Genomic DNA, 6,000 nt, shown 5'->3' with positions numbered 1-6,000 from the left:
AAACAGAAAATATCAAAAAACACATACAAATTAAAGAAATGCTGGTAATGAAATTAATAGAAGAACTATATATGTATGTGATTCGTTACAACTTACAAGAAAAAGAGAGGGTAGTAATTAAGTAGATATCTTAGGCGGAGGAAGAAGAGGAAATGGTGTGGGCGAGGGATGGATAGATGAGGTGGTGCTTGTAGCACTACACGAGATGGTGGTGAAGAGAGTAGTATTTTTTGATGAATCTTAAGAGTGCTTGCTTGCTTGCTTATTCAGCGCGTTCGAATTTTGGGTTTGGGTGTAGTATTCAGACACCTGTAAACTAATCGTGTCACTTTCTTAATGGCGCCTTTTATTTTGATCACCTTCTTCTTCTTTTTCTTTTTCTTTTTCTCTTTTTTTTTTTTTGGTATAGTTTTTCAATTTCGGGGCTTGGTGAAAATGAGTTATTTTTCATTATTATAAAAAGTTTTTGCAAAAACTTCATCTTATTATTTTTCATTAATTTGTTAAAAAACTTAAACTTGACCAAAACTTCAAATTTATTTAGGTTGCATTTAGATTGAAGAATTTTCTTCATAATAATTCTTTTGAATATATTTAGATAATTTTAAATGAAATGATTTTAAATTTTTTTATTTTAATTTTGAATTAAATTTTAATAAATATATATGGATTTCGAATTTCTTTTAAATGAAGTGGAATTTTTTTTTTCCAAATTCAAATCCATCAATCCATATACACCCTTAAAGAATTATTGAAATTTATGGTAAAACGCAATGATATCAAGAGTTTTTGTCTTTTCTAATAATATTTTATTTATTTATTTCATGAGTAATTATTAACAAAGTATTTATTAATAATGTATTAATTATTATAATCAATAATTAAAATATTATGATGTAATAGTATATGATGCATATAAAGGTCCAACAGCACCAGAACGGTCAAAGTATTTTTGTTAAAAATTTAAAACTATTGGGGGACTAATCTGCAAAACAGAGGTTAGCACATGATGCTTAAGTCAATAACGTCCTTGCAGAAAAAATAAACGAAAAACTTCATATAAAGTGAGAATAATGCTTTGAGGTAATGTTGAAGTGATGAAAATCTTGTGGAGTGCAAAAAATATGCTTAAAATATCCTAAAAATTGAGAGAGAATGAGAATATAAGTGTGATAGCTTGTATTACCAACATGACTATACTGCCTCAATTTATAGGCCTTCGTAGAATAAAATCCAGTAGGTAGTTGGGGTGAATCCGATACCAATTGATAGTTGCGCATGTTAGCTACATAACAAGAAAAGAATTTTACAATTTTTGGACTTATCTAGACAAAAATATAATTTTTTGACAAAGTCTTATCCATTCTGTCTGAATATATGAGATTCAATTACTTACGAACTAAAGAATTGATTCCAACCGAGTCTTTTGAAGTTAATTGAAGATTTTTTACTATGACGTGTATTAAAGTATCAACAACTTGTAAGATATGTCATCCTGTAATATGATGACTCTCTTGTTGGTTTAGACTTATTTTTTGAGCATACCAGATAAGTAAGATTGATGCAAGTTATGTGCTTTGTTACCTTACTTATGGGCCAGCAAGACTTAACCTGCTAAGCAGTCTTGATAGGAGACTACCACCTTACTCTTGAACTATATATCTATATATATATTTAAAGAGGTATCAGTACATATAATCTGAATCAAAAAAATTTATTTATGTTATCAAAATGGACCAAATACACAAAAACTCAAAATTGAGCTAACTGAGTCAATGTAGTATAGACTTAAAACCCAATTCCATCACGTACTTAGGATTTGATTTTCTATTTTAAATAATAAGTAATATAGACTTAGCTTCAAATCGCTTAGACTTTTAATAATAGTAAAATTTTAAATAAGTGTCGAAATTTAAAAGACGAGCAGATATAAAATTTAATGGGATACTCTCAATTAAAATGGTTCGATATTTAAATCAATTCTTGAACTAGTAAAGATAAGATAAAAGTATATTCTCTCAAAATAATAGCGTAACTTGACCCTAAATGATTTAAAGTATTTATAAAAGTTAGATGCTCGTACTCGTAGGATCCACATTTATATCTCTACCTTTAAAGGGTCGGGGAAGCGGACCCGATGAAGAAGGGGCTCGGATCTTGTCGTGTTTTGAGGACTTGATTAAATAGCTGCAACACTTTTTGTTTTGAGAGTTGGGCCACGACAGGATGATTCTTGGGCTAAATTCACGAAATTCAATATATAAGTGGGCAGTGTATAGTGTATAATTTGGGCCACCGATGATTGTCATTTAGGGAAATGGAGCTAGAATACGGACTGAAAGGAGAATGTAAACCCGACCCGTTGTGGGAGTGTGAAAATTTTCAAAACTAAACCAGAAATCCACCAACCCGATCTGACTAAGCCATCATGAAACAGAGACAAGTTGATGTGGTTGATAATTTGATATGATGATATGTATTCAAAATCCCCATGCAACATCATCATCATAATTGCCTCATCTGCTCAATGCTGCTAAATATGAGGCATCTACCCTTATTTTATTTTATTTTTTCTCAATGTAAGAAGCATTATTGAATAATTTACAAGTATTGCTATAAATAATTTCTCATTCTATGTGATAATATATAATAATTGGAACCGAATTAATTTATTATATTTTAGGTATTTATATTTTGACATATAATTTATGGCTAATTACACATAAATCCTCTCTAAAAATATAAAATACTCTTACACTCCCTCTTAAAATTCTCTGCTTACATACGATCCCCTTCTGTTAGGGTTTGGATTAAAAATGCATATGTTAGCAAAAAAAATTATATAAGTTTTTAATTTTGCCTTTCGCTTAATATTTTTATGTATATTTTTGTACTTATATAGAAATAAATATAATATCTATATGTGGAGTGAGGTTAACGCCATTACATTTATCCCATATAAGTACAAAATTATTATACGAAAGTGTTAAATGAGGGGTAAAATTAAAAATTTATGTGATTATTTTGCTAATGTCAGCAATTTTCATCCGAATCATACGGATAGAAGGTCGGGTGTAAACAGTAAATTTTCAAAAATGGTGTAAGTGTAATTTTAATTTTTTTTAAAAAAATATAACTTTATATTTTTAGAATGAATATAAACACAATTAACCCTATAATTAAATATATTATGCCTCTTCCTGTCTTATTATGCTATATATAACTGGCTCACTCTTAACCTTTGTTGTCTTCATCTCAATAACTCCATTATGTCTCTCTTTACATGAATATATGTATATACATATTAGGAGTGTGTTGCATATGGGTAGTACAAGAGAAAGATAGTTGTACACGGAAAGGGGTTAGTTAATTGTAGGTTTGTGACAATATGAGCAATGAATTTCTGACATCAATTATTGGAATTAAGTGTAAAAATTTCCATACAAAACTACCTAATCCCAACAAGGCCGTTGCACAGCCCAAATCAGGTAGGTGAATTGATTAAGGTTAATCCAAGTTTCTAAATATATTATTAACTCATCATTCATTCATTCATTAACAAACACATGCCCAAGACACAAATTAAAACAAGCTATATAATTTCATCCAAATTTCTCTTACATCCACTCAATAATTAAGACGACGAATTTATTCTAGTTGTCAAAGACCATGAAGATTTCATGTCTACTATTTTTTTAGATTTATGGTAATTTTATGTCTACTGTAAATTTTTTATTTTTCTTGTTAATATCAACAAGTTCGATAAAATTTAACTGAAGGAAGACTTAATTGTTAGACGGAAACAAACTTTAAAAGTGTTAGATGTAATTTTTCAAATTACAAAAGGTTTACGTGTAATTACACGAAATCTCATAAGAGAAGAGTGTAATTATCTCTTTATAATATCAAACAGGATAAATTATATTAAATCAGATTTTCGTTACTTTGGTTAAAGAGGGTATTTTTTAATGTCTTTCGACCTCTTCGTATAAATTAATATTTATTCATTTTAATAATTTATCGAAAAACAATTATTAAAATATTATTATAATGATATAGTTATAAATAAAAAAGGGTAACCTTTGAAAACTAGATGTATAACCGTGACAAAATTGATATGCAAGACGGGAAGAGAACATAAAGCAAAGCAAAGCAAAGGCAAGTGTCAAACACGCGAGTGAGAGACAGCGTAGCCGCGTGGAGGTTCGGCCAGATAAATGAAAATTGGACAAAGGTTTTCTCAAATAATTGTGGGGTTGTTTCTGGTGTGGGTGTGGGTTGTGGGGGCTGCCGCTTCCAGACAAGAATGAGAAATAGAAAGCGACACGTTCTGAGCTTCCCTGTCGCGGTGGGTCCCTGAGTTAATCTCACACGAGGGGGCGCACACGCAACCTCTGACGTCACCTGTGCTCCATATAATCCCAGTCCAATAGGCCGTCCATGACTTGCAGTTGCAGCCAACTTAATTTTGTCTTCTTCCCTTTGAATCAATATTCTATTCATCGAATCAAAAAATTAAGTGCTTTCTGATTTATGAATTATTGGTCTAATTGGTGGGTTAATTGTGGTGGGATCAGTAACATTATATTTATATCATAAATAATTATTAATATTTTTAAAATAATATTAATATATTTAACAACTTATCTTTTTTTAAAAAAATTAATATTTTTTGACATTAATTGTTCAATAAAGTATACAATATAATAAAATAAATTTAGAAACAAACTTATAAAGACCAAATACAAGAAATAATATTATACATTTTTAAATTTAACAGAAAATAAATACACTAAATTATCAAAAATAATCTAATAGAAATAGCAAAATTGAACTGAGAAGAGAAATCATGATTATATATTTAGAAATAACATAAAATAGTTAAACTTAACAGAAATTATCCCAATTTAACAGAAAATATTGCACAGATTTTAGAAATAATCTATTATTCTTTCAGAATTAACATAAAATTAGGGTACTTAACAAAAATAATACACATTTTAGAAAAAAAATTAAAAATTTATCATGTATTTACACTTAATTGTTGATCTGACCGGTTCAATCAATCCAATACCAAGTTACACGGTTCTCTGGTTGATCCATTGGGTTAAACGGTTTTCACGAAAAAAAAAAAAGCGATTTTCTGGCTCCAGTTTTTTAATTTCAAATCGGCCCGTTTTATGGAATGGGTGGCGGTCGGTCTGACCGTCCGAGCTGGACTGAATTTAAAAATAATGCTTTGAATTTCTCCTTCTATTCTTGCTACTTATTTATTTAATTGGGCCAAAATAATAATAATAATAATAATAATTGAAATTTTCATCTTCAATTCTTAAAAGTTTCGATTTAATTTATTTTTGTAATGAAATATTCTTAATCTAGGGCAAATAAGTCTCAAAGTAGGCCAAATTTTGAATTATTTCAAAAATCCATCAAACTACAATCATAAAATACTCTAACATTATATCAATAATATGATAAAATATAAGTCCAGAACGATAATCACAAAAAATTATAAAAATAATTAAAATTTATTGAGATAATAGTTGCAGCAACAGAATATTGCGATTACAGTGGCTCCTCATGCCAAAAGTGTGAGCGTTAAATTCTCTTAAAAAAAAAAAAAAACCACACATATATAGATATATCGTCCCATAACTCAATCCAAATTAAAAGTTATGGTTGTTTGAAATTTTACCGTCAAACCATATACTTCAAGCATTTTGTTTTCAACTTTTGTCGATCCAAATGCTCCCAAACTATACACCACATCTTTTTTTACACCATTTTATACTTTTCTGCATAAAATTTCATGAGAAATTTATATTAGTATGTGATTGATTTGTAATTTTTTTAAATTAAAAATATAATTGAATAAACGGCAAATTACAACCATCTTTTCTAAAATTTAGCATAATTACAAATATATCCTTGTTATTAAAAAATTATAAATATCCCCTTGATTTAATGTCCGTCTAACAACGAGTCCATCCCGTTAGG

General features: G+C 28.9%; 1 protein-coding gene across 1 annotated transcript in view; it reads right to left on the bottom strand.

Moving 5' to 3' along the window:
* Positions 1-280, bottom strand: part of LOC105170745 (S-adenosylmethionine synthase 3-like) — a 2,286-nt gene extending 2,006 nt beyond the window's left edge. Inside the window, exon 1 of the mRNA XM_011091648.2 lies at positions 97-280. The gene's annotated coding sequence lies outside the window, so the exon portion shown is untranslated. The remainder of the gene's footprint in view (positions 1-96) is intronic.

The sequence above is a fragment of the Sesamum indicum genome, linkage group LG9 (genome assembly GCF_000512975.1).
Source record: "Sesamum indicum cultivar Zhongzhi No. 13 linkage group LG9, S_indicum_v1.0, whole genome shotgun sequence".
NCBI classification, from domain to species: domain Eukaryota; kingdom Viridiplantae; phylum Streptophyta; class Magnoliopsida; order Lamiales; family Pedaliaceae; genus Sesamum; species Sesamum indicum.
Note: the sequence above shows the minus strand (reverse complement) of the source record. Positions and strands in the feature narration are given on the sequence as shown.